General features: G+C 43.2%; 1 protein-coding gene across 4 annotated transcripts in view; it reads left to right on the top strand.

The window, feature by feature from the left end:
• Positions 1-17,067, top strand: part of ank2b (ankyrin 2b, neuronal) — an 859,694-nt gene that overhangs the window by 274,644 nt on the left and 567,983 nt on the right. The gene's annotated exons all lie outside the window — the stretch shown is intronic.

Raw genomic sequence — 17,067 nt, 5'->3', positions numbered from 1 at the left:
AGATATTTATCACTGGAGTGGCGGCTGCAAGCTGCATCGTGCTGCCATCTCCTCCTCTTCAGTGGATATTTAGTGGATTCTGATTAATTAGACTATTAGTTAATTGGGGCAGCCACTTATTTGGGACAACTGTTAAAGAATCGAGAAAATAGTTGGGATTCCCTTTGTTTACTTGGGACACCATGCATAATTGGGACAGAAAATTGTTGCTACATATAGAAAATGCTGGAAGAACTCGGCAGGCCAAGCAGCATCTATGGAAATGAGTACAGTTGACGTTTTGGGCTGAGACACTTCAGCAGGACCTCTTCCCTGGAATACTTTATGTACAGAAAATTCTTTCAGGCATTTTTTAAAATTAGATAGCGGTCTGTGTTCTTCTGTGAGCTAGTAACTGTAGTCAAAAAGAGGATAGAGCCTGTAGATCGATGGCTGCTGTCATGGTGGGATCTCTGTGAAAGCATTGACCCACTTCCCATAGGTCGTTGTATGAATGATGCAGCAGCTCTTCATTTAAAAAATAGCTGCTCTCTATGTAAATTGTGTTTCCAGTTTTAATGATCTTGAAGTGGAACAGACCATGATAGTTACTTCTTAAATCAGAGATGTCTAATTAATGGTTTTAATTTGTGTCACTTCCTGTTTAATGAATTCATATCATTTATGTCTGTATCAGAAAATGCCAATTTTACGCAGAATCTTAAAAATACTGTTTTAGTAAGAGGATCACGATATCAGAGTTTGAAGAAATTCTAGTAAGGTAAATAAGCTGAAAGGACGATTTCAATGGGTCAATTAGTTGTTAACTAGAGGATTTAAATTTCTAGCAAACAACAAAACATAATGAAGAGGTTAACCTCATTATTCTTAATATGAAAAGATTTTAATGCACATAGTATCCTTTATGTCCTCTCCTGTGGGTGCAGAATCCATAATAGCTGAGAAAAAAAAAACCATCAGTGAATAAATTGTCAAATTTATGGATTAAATGAAGAACAGGATTGAAATTGACATAGGTTGGTCCAATGACATTTTTGAGCTAAAAAAAAATTGCTTTTGTAATGACTACCTAGCCAGCTAAAGTAAAACTTATTGTAAAGTGCTCTCAAATTTATGTAAAATTGAAATAATACATTAAATTTAAGGCATTGACAGGCAGCACATGAGGTGTAATAACTTGGTTTGGTCTTCTAATTTATCAATGTGACATTTTAGTGTTTTATAATAAAAAATTCAATTTAATTATGTAATTAAGAGTAAACTACCTGAAGACTGTTTATCAATCTTGGTTGCTTAAATACTGTGGTAAAACTGAACTATGCTTTAAGTATCTGAAGTTAAATAGAAAATAAATTGGCATTTAGAATTGGACCATAAATCAGCCCACGGTTCAGGCAATAGGAAAAGAGAAAGGTTTGTCTTGCTGTAATGTTTACATATCTTAAGCAAACATCTCCGACGTGCTAGCAACATGTAAAAATAGAGCAAGGACACTATTGGTTGTAAATTGTGAATCATCTTTCATCTATTTTTTCAATATTATTGGTAACTTACATTTTAAAAGAAAGATATAGGGATTCTGCAGTGTAAGTAATACAAAAGTACCACAGTTTTTGAGATAAACAAAATGTTTCTGCAGATGCTGAAAATTCAGAGAAACACACAAAATGCTGGAGGAATTCAGCAGATCGGGCAGCATTTACGGAAACGAATAAACAGTTGATGTTTTGGGGTGAGACCCTTTTTCAGGACTGGAAAGGAAGGTGGGGAGATATCAGAATAAAAAGATAGGTGGGGGAGAGAAGGAGTACAAGATAGAAAATGGTAGGTGAAGCCAGGTAGGTGGGGGAGGGGAAATAAATTAAGAAGCTGGGAGGTAATATGTAGAAAAGGCTGGAGAAGAAGGATTGTGATAGAGGAAAGTGAAAGGGAAGAGCAGAGCCAGAGTGGGGATTGAGGAAGAGGGAAGGGAGTGAGGGAAAAATTACCAGGTTAGAGAAATCGATGTTTATGTTAGGTTGGAGTCTACCCAGGCAGAATATGAGGTGTTGTTCCTCCAACCTGAGAGTGGCCTCATCATAGTGGAGGAGGCCATGGACTGACACATGAGAATGGGCATGGGAGTTAAAATAGTTTATTATTGGGAAATCCTGCTTTTCATGGATGGTGCAAAGATGCTCAACAAAATGCTCCCCCAATCTATGTTGGGCCTTACCGATGTGGAGGAGGCCACATCGGGAGCTTTGGGTATAGTAGATAACCCCAATAGATTTGTTGGTGAAATGGTGATTCACCTGGAAGGACTGTTTGGGGCCCTGATAGGAGTTCAGGGAGGAGATGAATGGGCAGGTGTAGCACTTTGGCTGCTTTTAAAAACTTCCCAATCCTCTGTCTTCCCAGTAATTTTTGCTTCCTTGTATGCCCTCTCCTTTGCTTTAACTTTGGCTTTGACTTCTCTTGTCAGCCACGGTTCCATTCGAAAATTTCTTCTTTTTTGGAATATACCTGTCTTGCACTTCTCGCATAAACTCCAGCCACTGCTGCTCTGCCGTCCTTCCCACCAGTGTCCCTTTCCGGTCAGCTTTGGCCAGTTCCTCTCTCATGCCACTATAATTTCCTTTACTCCACTGAAATACCGACACATCAGATTTTGGCTTCTCTTTTTCAAATTTCACAGTGAACTCAATCATGTTATGTTAACAATCATGTTATGATTGAGAGGGTCCAGAGGAGGTTCACTAGGAATGAAGCAGTTAGCATACGAGGAATGTTTGATGGCTCTTGGTCTGTATTCACTGGAATTCAGAAGGATGTGTGGGTTCTCATTGAAACCTTTCGAATGTTGAAAGGCCTCGACAGACTAGGTGCGGAAAGGATGTTTCCCATGGTGGGAGAGTCTGGAACAGGAGGTCACAGCCTCAGAATAGAGGGGCGCCCTTTCAAAACAGATCCGGAGAAATTTCGTTCGCCAGCGGGTGGTGAATTTGTAGAATTTGTTGCCACACGTAGCTGTGGAGGCTAGGTTTATTGGGTGTATGTAGGACAGAAATTGATAGGTTCTTGATTAGACATGGCATCAAAGGTTACAGGGAGAAGGCCGAGAACTGGGGTTAAGTAGGAGAAAAAAAGGATCAGTCATGACTGAATGGCGGGGCAGACTCAATGGGCCAGATGGCCTAATTCTGTTCCTGTGTCTTATGGTCTAATTCAATCATATTATGATCACTGTCTCCTAAGGGTTCCTTTATGTTAAGCTCCTTAATAAGATATGGGTTATTACACAACACCCAATCCTTTGCTCAAGTAGGGTCAAGCACAAGTTGCTCTAAAATGCCATCTCATCGGCATTCAACAAATTCCCTCTCTTGTTCCAATTGTGCCATTACCCTTATTAGAAACAAGAGAAAATCTGCAGATGCTGGAAATCCAAGCAACACACCCAAAATGCTGGAGGAAAGAGTGCAATCACCATTTTGTGCTGAGACCCTTCTGCAGGACAGAAAAAAATAACTGAGTAGATTTAAAGGGCGGTGGCAGAATAACACAGCATGATACGTGAAACTTGCAGAGGGAGAGATGAAGTAAGGAGTTGGGAAGTAGATTGGTGAAAGAGAGAGGCGGCCATGGAAGAAAGAAAAGCGGGGAGAAGCACCAGATGGAGGTGATGGACAGGCAAGGAGGTAAGATGACAGGGAAAATGTGAAGTAGAGGGGTGGTGGGGGGCATTAATGAAAATTTGAGAAGTCAATATATATGCCATCTGGCTGGAGGCTACCCAGACGGAATATAAAGTGTTGTTCCTCCAAGCTAAAGTGTGGCCTCGTCACAACAGTAGGCCCCGGATAGACATAATGGAATGCGAAGTGGAATTAAAATGGGTGGCCACTGGGAGATCCTGCTTCTTCTGGCGGATGGAGCATAGGTGCTCGACGAAGCAGTGTCCCAATCTATGTTGGGTCTCACCGATATGCAGGAGGCCACACTGGGAGCACCGGGTACAATTGATGAATCCAACAGACTCATAGGTGAAGTGTCACCTCACCTGGAAGGACTCTTTTGGGCCCTGAATGTTAGTGAGGGAAGAGGTGTAGGGGCAGATGTAGTAGCTGTTCCACTTGCAAGGATAAGTGCCAGGAGGAAGGTCAGTGGGGAGGGATGAATGGACAAGGGAGTCTGTGGAAAGCAGAAAGTGGGGGGAAAGGAAAGATGTGCTTGGGGGTGGGATGGCGGAAGTTTCGGGAGAATTTTGTGCTAGACGTGGAGGCTGGTGGTGTGGTAGGTGAGGACAAGAGGAACCCTATCTCTGGTAGAGTGGTGGGAGGTTGAGGTAAGAGCAGACATGCATGAAATGGAAGAGATACGGTTGAGGGCAACGTTGATGGTGGAGGAAGGGAAGCTCCTTTCTTTGAAAAATGGGATCTCCTTCGTTCTAGACTGAAAAGCCTCATCCTGAGAGCAGATATGGCGGAGATGGAGGAATTGAGAGAAGGGGATGGCATTTTTACAAGTAACAGTGTGGTAAGAGGTATAGTTCAAGTAGCTGTGATAGTCCGCAGGTTTATAATGGACATCAGTGGATAAGCTGTCTCCAGAGATAGAGCCAGTGAGATCAGCTTTTCCAGCTTCCTTTGCAATCTCAATCCCACATCTTAGCTACTATTTGGAGGCTTATGTATGATTCCCATGATGGTTTTTTTCACCCTTGCAGTTTTTTAACTCCACCCACAAAGATTCAACATTTTCTGACCCTATGTCACCTCTTTCTAAAGGTATAATTCCATCTCTTACCAACAGAGCCACAGCACCGCCTATGCCTTCCTCCCTGTCCTTTAGATACTAAGTGCATCCTCTGAGTGAAGAAGTTTCCCCTCATGTTCCCCTTAAACTTCTCACCTTTCACTCTTAAGCCATGATCTTTGGTTGTGGCCCCACCCAGCCTCAGTGGAAAAACTTTGCTTGCATTTACCCTATCTATACCCCTCAACATTTTGTATACCTCTATCAAATCTTCTACGTTCTAGGGAATAGAATCCAAACCTACTCAATCTTTCCTTATAATTCAGGTCCTCCAGACCAGGCAACATCCTTGTACATTTTCTCTGCACTCTTTCAACCTTATTTATATCTTTCCTGTTGCTGGGTGACCAAAACTGCACACAGTTCTCCATATTAGGCCTCACCAACACCTTATACAATGTCAACATAACATCCCATCTTCTCTGCTCAACACGTTGATTTATGAAGGCCAATGTGCTCAAAGCTTTCTTTATGACCCCATCTAACTGTGATGGGGTACTTTCAACAAATTATGGACCTGTATTCCCAGACCCCTTTGTTCTGCCACATTCCTCGGTGCCCTACAGTTCATTGTGTAAGACCTACATTTTGGTCCTACCAAAATGCAACACCTGCACTTGTCTGCATTAAGTTCCAACTGCAATTTTTCTAGCTGATGCAGATCCTTCTGCAAGCCATGATAACCTTCCTCACTGCCCACTACCCTCCGATCTTGGTGTCATCTGCAAATTTGTTGATCTAGTTAACCACATTATCAACCAGATCATTGCTGTAGATGTCATACAGCAAAGGATCAAGCACAAATTCCTGCAGGATACCAATAGCCACAGGCCTTCAGTCAGAGAGGGAACCCTCTACTGTTACTCAAGCTTCTCCTGCAAAGCCAATGTCTAATCTAATTTACTAACCCATCCTGAATGCTGAGCAACAGGAATTCTGCAGATGCTGGAAATTCAAGCAACATACATCAAAGTTGCTGGTGAACGCAGCAGGCCAGGCAGCATCTCTAGGAAGAGGTACAGTCGACGTTTCAGGCTGAGACCCTTCGTCAGGACTTACTGAAGGAAGAGTTAGTAAGAGATTTGAAAGTGGGAGGGGGAGGAGGAGATCCAAAATGATAGGAGAAGACAGGAGGGGGAGGGATGGAGCCAAGAGCTGGACAGGTGATTGGCAAAGGGGATATGAGAGGGTCATGGGACAGGAGGTCCGGGGAGAAAGACAAGCAGGGGGGGGGGACCCAGAGGATGTGCAAGGGGTATAGTCAGAGGGACAGAGGGAGAAAAAGGAGAGTGAGAGAAAGAATGTGTGTATAAAAATAAATAACGGATGGGGTACGAGGGGGAGGTGGGGCATTAGCGGAAGTTGGAGAAGTCAATGTTCATGCCATCAGGTTGGAGGTATTGCTGAGCGACTGTATTTTCTTGATCAGCCTCCCATCCGTTACCTGTCAAATGCCTTGCTAAAGTCCATGTAGACAACATCCACTGCCTTGTCTTCATCAAATTTCCTGGAAGCTTTTTGAAAAACTCTATAAGACTGGTTAGGTGTGACCTACCACGCATGAAGCCATGCTGGCTATCCACGTATCCAAATACTTATATATACGGTGCTTTAGAATACCTTCCAATAACTTTTCCACAATGTGTTGGATGCAGAGGCTGGTGGGGTGGTTGGTAAGGACAAGAGGGACTGTATCGCTGGTAGGAAGATGGGATGAGAGGAAACGTACGCGAAATGGAATGCGGGTGAGGGCAGCATCAATAATGAAGGGAGGGAAACCCCGTTCTTTAAAAGAGGAGGACATCTCTGATGTCCTGGAATGGAAAGATGCATCCTAGGAATAGATGCGGCAGAGATGCACCTTGCTTGGTCATGCAGCTGTTTCCAAAGATGCAAGCAATGATTCTGGGAATAAAAGGATTAACATATGAGACTATAAGACATAGGAGCAGAATTAGGCCATTTGGGCCATCGAGTCTGTTCCACCATTCAATCCTGGCTGATTGTTTTTTCCCCCCACCTCAGCCCCACTCCCCAGCCTTCTCGCTGTTACCTTTGATGTTGTGTCCAATCAAGAAACTGTCAAATGCTGCCTTAAATACACCCAACAACCTGGCCTGCACAACTTCCTGTGGTAATAAATTCCACAAATTCTCCACCGTCAAGCTAAAGAAATTTTTCTGCATCTCTGTTTTAAATGGATGTCCCTCTATCCTGAGGTTGTGCCCTCTTGTCCTAGACTCCCTCACCATGGGAATCATCCTTACCAAATCTACTCTGTCCAGGCCTTTCAACATTCAAAAGATTTCAATGAGTTCCCCCCTTCATCCTTCTAAATGTCAGCAAGTACAGAGCAGGAGCTATCAAACGTTCTTCATATGATCACCCTTTCATTCTCGAAATCATCCTTGTGAACCTTCCTTGAATCCTCTCCGATGCCGCTACATCTTTTCTTAGATGGGAAGCCCAAAACTGTTCAATACTCCAGGTGAGGCATCACTGGGGCCTTTTAAAGCCTAGCATCACATTCCTGCTCTTGTATTCTAGACTTCTTGAAGTGAATGCTAACATTACATTTGCCGCCTTCACCACCGACTCTACCTGCAAATTAACCTTTAGGGTGTTCTGTATAAGGATTCCCAATTTCCTTTGTATCTCAGATGTTTAGATTTTCTCCCCATTTAGAAAATAGTCTGCAATATTTATTTCTACTACCAGAGTGCATGACCATGCATTTTCCAACATTGTATTTCATTGGCCACTCTCTTGCCCATTCTCCTAATTTTCTAAGTCCTTCTGCACCCTACCTGTTTCCTTAACACTACCTGCCCCCTCCACCAATCTTCATATCATCTGCAAACATGGCAATAGAGCTATTTATTTCCTCATCTAAATCATTGACATACAGCATAAAAAGAAGCAGTCCCAACATTGACCCCCTGTGAACACCACTAGTCATTGGCTGCCAACCAGAATAGGATTCTTTTATTCCCACTCACTGCCTTCTATCAATCAGTTAATGCTCTAACCCTGCCAGTAGCTCAGAATCAGAATCAGGTTTATTATCACTGGCCTGTGTTGTGAAATTTGTTAACTTGAAGCAGCAGTTCAATGCAATACATACTATAGAAGAAGAACAAAAAATAAGTAAATCAATTACAGTAGACATATATTGAATAGATTCAAAATTGTGCAAAAAACAGAAACAAAATATATATTAAAAAGTGGGGTAGTGAGGAAGCAGATGGCAGAGGGGAAAAAGCTGTTCCTGAATCGCTGTGTGTGTGCCTTCAGGCTTCTGTACCTACTACCTGATGTTAACAGTTGTATGCCCTGGGTGCTGGAGGTCCTTTATAATGGATGCTGCCTTTCTGAGACGCTGCTCCTTGAAGATGTCCTGGGTACTTTGTCGGCTAGTACCCAACTTGAAGTCGCCTAAATTTATAACCCTCTGCAGCTTCTTTCGGTCCTGTGCAAGAGCCTCCCCATACCAGACAGTGATGCAGCCTGTCAGAATACATCTATAGAAGTTTTTGAGTGTATTTGTTGACATTCCAAATCTCTTCAAACTCCTAATGAAGTATATTCGCTGTCTTGCTTCTTTATAATTGCATCGATATGTTGGGACCAGGTTAGGTCCTCGGAGATCTTGACACCCAGGAGCTTGAAGCTGCTCAGTCTCTCCACTTCTGATCCCTCTATGAGGATTAGTGTGTGTTCCTTCATTTTACCCTTCCTGAAGTCCACAATTAGCTCTTTTGTCTTACAGACATTGAGTGTCAGGTTGTTGCTGTGACACCACTCCACTAGTTGGCATATCTCACTCCTATATGCCCTCTTGTCACCATCTGAGATTCTACCAACAATGGTTGTATCATTAGCAAATTTATAGATGGTGTTTAAGCTCTGCCTAGCCACACATAGAGAGAGTAGAGCAGTGGGCTAAGCACACACCCATGAGGTGCACCAGTGTTGACTATCGGTGAGGAGGAGATATTATCACCAATCTGCACAGATTGTAGCCTTCTGGTTAGGAAGTCAGGAACCAATTGCAGAGGGAGGTACAGAGGCCCAGGTTCTATAACTTCTCAATCAGGATTGTGGGAATGATGGTGTTAAATGCTGAGCTATAGTTGATGAACAGTATCCTGACACAGGTGTTTGTGCTGTCCTGGTGGTCTAAAGCCCTTGGTATTACTTTCCTGTAATAGCATTGTCTTTAAACTTGGTAAGCAGCATCATGTGTGGCACTTTGTCAAATGCCTTCTGAAAGTCCAAATATACAACATGCACTACATCCTCTTTATCCTACATGTAATTTCCTCAAAGAATTCCAACAGGTTTTTTTTCAGGAAACCATGCTGATTTTATCCTATCCTTTTCTTGTGTCACTAAGCAGTGCTTAACCTCATCCTTAACAATTTACTTCAACATTTTCCCAACCAGGCTAACTAGTCTGTAATTTCCTTTCTACTACCTTCCTCCTTTCTTGAAAAGTGGAGTGAAATTTGAGAGAATTTGATTGCTCTGGGCCTGTACCTGCTGGAGTTTAGAAGAATGAGGAGGGATCTTATTGAAGACTATTGAATATTGAAACGCCTAGATATAGTGGATGTAGAGACCATAAGATATAGGAGCAGAATTAGGCCATTTGGCCCCTCTCTACTTCTTCAAAACTTCCTGCCCTTCCAACTTTCTTCATATTGTCTGCAAACTTTTCAACAAAGCTATCAATTCCATCATCCAAATCATTGACATACAATGTAAAAAGAATTGGCCTCAACACCACTAGTCAGCAGCAGCCAGTCAGTAAAGGCTCCTATATTCCCACGCTTTGCCTGTAATACCATGGGCTTGTATCTTGTTAAGCAGGCTTATGTGTGTTACATTGTCAAAGACCTTCTGAAAATCCAAGAACACAACATCAACAGATTCTCCTTTGTCTGTTCTGCTTGTTATTTCTTTGAAGAATTCCAACAGATTTGTCAGGCAAGATTAGGACTAGAGGGCACAGCCTCAGAATAGAGGGATATTCATTTAAAATAGAGATGAGGAAAAATTTCTTTCACCAAAGGGTGGTGAATATGTGGAATACATTGCCATAGATGGCTGTGCAGGCCAAGTCATTTGGTAGATTTAAACTGAGGTTAATAGGTTCTTGATTAATCGAGACGTCAAAGGTTTCAAGGAGAAGGCCGGAGAATAGGGTTGAGAGGAACAATAAATCAAGCACGGTGGAGCAGATTTGATTGGCCAAATGGTCTAATTCTGTTCCTGTGTCTTTTGGTCATGGTATTATCGAAGTGAATGGCTCAGACATCACAGAAGTTTTCCAACAAAATTGGTAAAAGGGACAAAGATAACTTAATGTAAACAATTCAAAATAATTCACTAGAAAGCTAGCATGGGTTCTGTGTGTGCTTCGTGTATGTAGTGAAATAAGAATCTTTGATATTAAGTTGTTTGAAGGTTTAGTGGATACCTAGAAAGAAACACTCAGCCCATCTAATTATTGCAGAAAAGCTGTCAACAGAGGCCAACCAAAGGGGATCCTCATAACTGAAAAAAATGGAATAATAATGAAGAAATTGTGACATTTCTATCCAGTATCAACCAAAGCAAGCACTGAAATCTAAAAGCTCAGGTTTGTCACTCGTACACTGAGGCATTGTTAAAAGCCACTGAATTGTTGAAATGAGTAAATAGCTTCTTTTGCAGCAGTGAAAACAGACAAAGGGCTTTTCTCAATGAAAAAGAATGTTAAAGTAAGGAAGAACAGTGAGTTTAAATGGCCTTAATATAGTTTGTCCTAATTTTTCTGTCATTTCACACTGCAGTGCATTAATAGTCAAGTTACTTTTTAATCTGTTCATTTGTAGCAACAGAAGCACTTAAGGTGACATACTTACCCTAAGTATTTTTGAAATGACCTCATTGATAAAGGATTATTCCAAACTGTCACTTTACTTATCTGTAGCCAGCACGTCATAGCATCATGGAGTGTCCCATAATATGTTTTGAGAATAACCAGTATTTGTTACATGTTGTAGTTATAGCCATTGAACAAATCATTCAACAAAACAAATAGCTCTTTACTACACCATGTCCATTTGAATGTCAAGTACCCATCTTCACTAAGGTGAGAAAGAAATCAATGTTCATGGCATCAGGTTGGTGGCTACTGTTACGTACCCCATAACTGGGTTGCCAAACCAGCAGAAATGGATCACTCAGTTGGAGTCTGGATTACTAGAACTAAGAAAGTTTTATTAAAGAAACAAGCAACACAGTAGTCGAAAGGATAATAAATGCAACAGTTCAGCAATGATAACCACACATGTGCACAGAATTAAGATAACAGCATCAATCAAGCTCTATCATTGTCCAGGGGTAAATGACCAATTTCAAAGTGACACAAAAGTCCAGTTCAATTTAGTTCAGTTCGCAGTAATCGTTGTCATGGCGATGGACAACGTGGGGGGAGAGAGAGAGAATGGGAACGACTGATCATTCAGAACGGCTTCCACTCACAGACCGGCGATATTGCTCACAAGCAGCAACTCCCGGGCGGGTCCTTTGTGATGTCACCTGAGGTCACCAACTGTGACCCCTCCTCCAGATGCGGTCGATCCTCTGCAGTGAACCCGGCACCCAAACGAGGGTGGACACACACCGGGTTCCCGCTGATCGTACCTTTCCACCCAGTGCGTTTAAGGTCCGGTACTTCCCACCGACTCGTGAGAGGCGCACCGCTTCCAGGGTCTCGTTACCTCGGGTGTCGTGTGTGTCCTGCCTTAGCGAACCTGTCCCTTTTTATCTCCCTGCTGGGGTATCGCCTGTCCATCACTTCAAACAGTTCAGGGTTCAGAGGGGGAGCCGCTCCAGACAGCTCTCTCTCCCGTCCCTTCATTACACATCTCCAGATGCTGCTTCATTGTTCCTTATCTCTCCTTCCCCTGAGGACAGGTGGCAGACCAACTGCTGATGCCACTGATGCTAACCCAGGCCAGCAAACATCTTAATTTTATGTGTATTCTCGTCACACTACCTAGACAGAATACAAGGTGTTACTTTTCCAACCTGAGTGTGACCTCATCGTGGCAGTAGAGGAGGCCATGGACTGACGTGATTGAATGGAAATGGAAGTATTTTCCACCTGGGTATCATCCAACCTGATGGCATGAACATCGATTTCTTGAACTTCCAGTAATTGCCCCAATCCCCCTTTTACCATTTCCCATTCATGTTTCCCTCTCTCACCTTGTCTTGTTACCTGTCCATCACCTCGCTTTGATGTTCCTTCCCCTTCCCTTTCTTCCATTGTCTTCTGTCCTCTCCTCTCAGATTCCCTCCTCTCCAGCCGTTTATCTCTTTCACCAATCAACTTCCCAGCTCTTTATTTTGCACTCTCCTGGTTTCATCTATTCACCCATCACCTGCCATTTTGTACTTTTTCCTCTTCCCTTCCCCCCCCCCACCTTCTTACTCTGATTTCTCCCCTTCCTTTCCAGTCCTGATGAAGGGTCTTGGCCTGAAACATCGACTGTTTACTCTTTTCCATAGAAGCTGTTCGGTCTGTTGAGTTCCTCTTGCATTTTGTGTGTGTTGCTCGGGTTCTTGGTAAACGTCTTTGCACTCTTCATAGACTCCACACCCTTCCTTTTACAAGACAACCAGAAGTGTACACAAGATTAAATTAATGGCAGACACTGCCAATAGTATTCCATTTCCACGCATTATAGTTCCAAAAATCTGTAGCTTATTTGTATAGTTTCAGTTGAACTTGTCTCAATACTAATTGTGTGAAATCAGTATGGTCCCCTGTAAAGTGATCTTGTACTGCATTTAGAAATTAGCAGATATAATGTGGGCATAACTGAGTTGTGACTGAAAGAAGATCAAAGCTGGTAGCTTTATGTCCAAGGATATACACTGAAGGGGTGGCATGGCACTGTCAGTAAGATGTGAAATCAAAACCTCAGAAAGAAGTGATGTAGGATCAGAAGATGTAAAATCCTTATACTTAGAGTTTGAACCTTACACATTTCCTGTTGCCCCACATGTAAATTACCATGTGATTTTTAAGGGGATCTATCCTCTCTCTCTCAAGTTACCCTTTTACTCCTAGTATACTTTTAGAAGCTTTTAGGATATTCCTTCATCATATCAGCCCTTTTTGCCCTCCTAATACCTTATTAAGTGCCTACCGGCATTCCTTATACTCTTCAACAGATTTGCTTGATCCCAGCTTCCTCTTTCTGCTCATCTTTTGTTCCTGACCAGACCTCAATATTCAAAAGTTACATTTAGCGTCAAAGAAATGCATACAATATACATACTGAATTGTTTTTTCTTCGCAACCAACCCTGAAACGAGAGGAGTGCCCCAAAGAATGAATGACAGCCCACCCTCCAGCTCCCCGCCCCACACACATAAGCGGCAGCAAGCAACAATGCCCTCTCACCCCACCGGCAAAAAAAAGCATTGGCAGCCACCACTAAGCACTCAACCATGAGCAAAGCAACAGTAAAGACACAGACTTACAGTTACCCCAAAGACTACATTGTTCACCTGACATTCGACATAGCACAGGCTCTCTCTCTCTCCTTAATAAAGGAGAAAGAAGTGTCTCTGTTTTCACAGTAAGTGGAGAGACATAACAAACAGCTCTGTTCCCAAAGATCATGAGTCTCTGAGCACACAGCCGCAGATATTCCAATTCCCCCAACGACACACGGTTCTTCTGTCGTGACACTGACCCTGATCTGCCCGTCTCCAGAGGCCTGAGATCCTAGGCTTCCAAAGTCGAGACAAATACTCAGGCTGAGCCCTTGGCATGCCGAACAACAGCCAGCCCTAAAACCCTGAGAGCGGATTCCATTCCTGCAAAGAACCATAGTCAGCATGTAACTCAAGGACAGGGTCTTCAAAAGAACCCTGGAAGGGAAAAATAAAGATATTAAAGATGGAAATAGAGCTGTTTCCAAAGATACAAGCAAAGGAGTCGTCGTTTAGTGCCATCATCACTACGCTCCGCCTTCACATTTGTCTAATGTGCCTGATTTTGCCAGGGTCTCCTAATATTGCTTATATAAACGTGGAGCTGTGAGATAACATGACGTTCATTCTTACTTCAGGTGAGGTGCGCATGCATGATGTGGCGGCATGATACATAATGCTTCAATGGTTCAACTTGATGTTAGAGAACTTGAAGTCCATACTCTTTGCAGATATCCACAAAATAAAGGGAAAAAACCACAAAGAATGACAAAAAAGCATTAGAGCCTCAAAAGCCCCCTTCCCCCCTCTCATGCACAAGCAGCAACAGAACATCAATCCTCCCCACTTCCTCTCCCTCAACTTCTTCCAGTAGAAAGTATCAGGCCCCCCCCACCACTCATTAAACAATAGCAAACCCCCCAGAGACCAAAGCTATTGTCTATCCTAACACCTCGATATTTCAACAGGCCCGCCCTCTCTCTCTCTCACTCTCACTCTCACTAATGAGGGAGTGAGAGAGATATCGCTCCTGCCACGGTGAAGGCCAACAGCTTGCTGTTTCAATGTTACAGGTGGTAGGATTGCTTATTTTGAGTTCCCCCGACTCAAGAATCAGCAGGCGCTGTTTCGCTATTGAGTGAGAATGTAGAGGCCTCCAACAAACTATATCGATGTTTCAATCTCTCACGCTGCTTCAGTTGGTGACAAAGGTGAGGTATAGGTCATTCACAAGGCTGTACAGGGCCACACCCAAAGGTGCAGATCTTCCAAGTTGCTCCTCGAGATCCCGAAATGCAGGCCACTCGGCAAGTTCCAAAGAGCAAGAACCCACCACCAATGAAGAGCATAGTTTGATTGCAGCTGTAGATCATGGACTTCAACAGGACCCCAGCCACTCTGAAAGGAAAATAAAAATCAGACATGAGGACAGGAGATTTCAGCTCTTTCATGGATGAACTCAAAGAAACAGCCCAGGTCCACAAAAACCTCTGATGCCATGAATTATATCAACAACAAAGAATGCTTAATTAAACAATGTATTTACAAGATTACTGAAATATTACTGTAGTACACACACATGCGCACACATGCACGCATCTGTGCTGAGTATGGATTGGACACTCCCAAGTCCAAATGGGATACATCCAGGTAGGTAGTGGAGAATGACAGAGCTAAGATCCTGTAGGACTTCCAAATACAGACTGATGAGCAGGTCGTAAACACAAAATAATCTGCAGATGCTGGGATCAAAGCAACACTCACAACACGCTGGAGGAACTCAGCAGGTCGGGCAGCATCCGTGAAAAAGATCAGTTGATGTTTCGGGCCGGAACCCTTAGTCAGGACTGTAGAGGGAAGGGGCAGAGGCCCTATAAAAAAGGTAGGGGGAGGGTGGGAAGGAGAAGGCTGGTAGGTTCCAGGTGAAAAACCCCTTTATCTTTCCCCTTACTGGTTTTTCACCTGGAAGCTACCAGCCTTCTCCTTCCCACCCTCCCCCCACCTTCTTTGTAGGGCCTCTGCCCCTTCCCTCTACAGTCCTGACGAAAGGTTCCGCCTGAAACGTCGACTGATCTTTTCCACGTTGCTGCCCGACGTGCTGAGTTCCTCCAGCGTGTTCTGATGAGCAGGTACTGGCCAACCAACCTGACACAGAAATACAGGACAAGGAACAGAAGAAAGAACAGTTACAGATGTGGCAATCCTGAATGACAGTAACATCAGGAAGAAAGAATTTGAGAAGCTGGAGAAATACCAAGGCTTGAAAGAGCAGATAGAAAGGATGTGGAAGTTTAAAGCTGGAGTAATCCCAATGGTGATAGGAGCATTTGGAGCTGTGACACCTGGACTGGAAGAGTGGCTCCGACAAATCCTGGGAACAACATCTGAGATCTCGGTCCAGAAGAGCAAACTACTAGGAACAACTAGAATACTGCGCTGAATCCTCAAGCTCCCAGGCCCGTGGTAGAGGATCCAACATTGAGGGAAAAATACACACACACCACCCATAAGGGGTGAGAAAAATAAGGTTAAATAATACAACTACTATCTGGGCATCCACAGTACAGAAAATTTTTAATTGTCCCATTCAGGTCCAAAGATTTAAATGCTGTGGAGGATTTCTTATTCTTTCCTGACAAGGGAGATCACTGCCTGGCAGGTGAGAAATGTGGCTGTGAAACAAACTCAGATTCTGGGGGCTCCTCTGTGGTGTTGTAAGAGTCTGCTCCGGGACTGAAGGAAGTGATTCTGACAGCTCTGGACACCTTTCTTATCTAACAATTGGTTCTGCTGTACTGAACTGATCGATCTGTCACCTCCAAATGATACTGATATCCACTGTGCAATCTCCACTGGGGAGGAGAGTGGTCCACTTCTGTCTTTAATCTTTCCAAGTGCCCACTTTTGATCACCTCTGAAGTCTCTCACTAGAATTGCTTGTGAAGGAGTGAAACATCAAACCTCCTTGTTTGAGGAGCCATCAATTTGTCTCAGCTGTCTTGCATACTCTTTCTGATGTTGGGTTTGAAGAGATCCAAGCATAAGGACAACCCAGGAATAACATAGCTGATGAGTTGTTGGTTGTGGAGTGTGCTGCATTGTGATATGCAAAGAGGAGATTGGCAAGCTTCTGATTCAGTGTCAGTGCAGTCTGTTCTGCTAACATTGCCCCTTGTGCGTTCTTTAGACTCTGGACAAATAATTCCGCCAATCCATTTCTAGCTGTGTGGTACAGATGTAATCTGTTTTACTCCATTCATTTTCTAAACAACTGAAACTGTTCCACAACAAACTGTAGTTCGTTATCACTGACCAAGTGTTCCAGTCCTTGTAAAGAGGCTTCTCAGTATCTCAACTGTGTGTGAGGCTGTAGTGAGGGCTATCAGGCACACTTCTGTGCACTTTGTAGGTGCATCCACTACTACCAAGAAAATTGTGCCCATGAATGGTCCAGCAAAATCTACACGAATCCTCTGCCAGGGCAATGCAAGCTATTCCCAAGGATGGAAGGGCACTATCGACATCCCAACAGTGCATAGCAAAACTTTGAGACAATGCTTTCATTTTGACCATGCCTAGATAAGATAGATAGATAGATATACTTTATTGATCCTGAGGGAAATTGGGTTTCATTACAGCTGCACCAACCAAGAATAGAGCATAAATATAACAATGCAAAAACCACAAACAATCAAACAACAAAATGTAAACTATGCCAGATGGAAAATAAGTCCAGGACCAGTCTATTGGCTCAGGGTGTCTGACCCTCCG

The sequence above is a fragment of the Mobula birostris genome, chromosome 3, assembly GCF_030028105.1.
Source record: "Mobula birostris isolate sMobBir1 chromosome 3, sMobBir1.hap1, whole genome shotgun sequence".
NCBI lineage: Eukaryota > Metazoa > Chordata > Chondrichthyes > Myliobatiformes > Myliobatidae > Mobula > Mobula birostris.
This window is presented reverse-complemented; position numbering and strand designations above follow the sequence as displayed.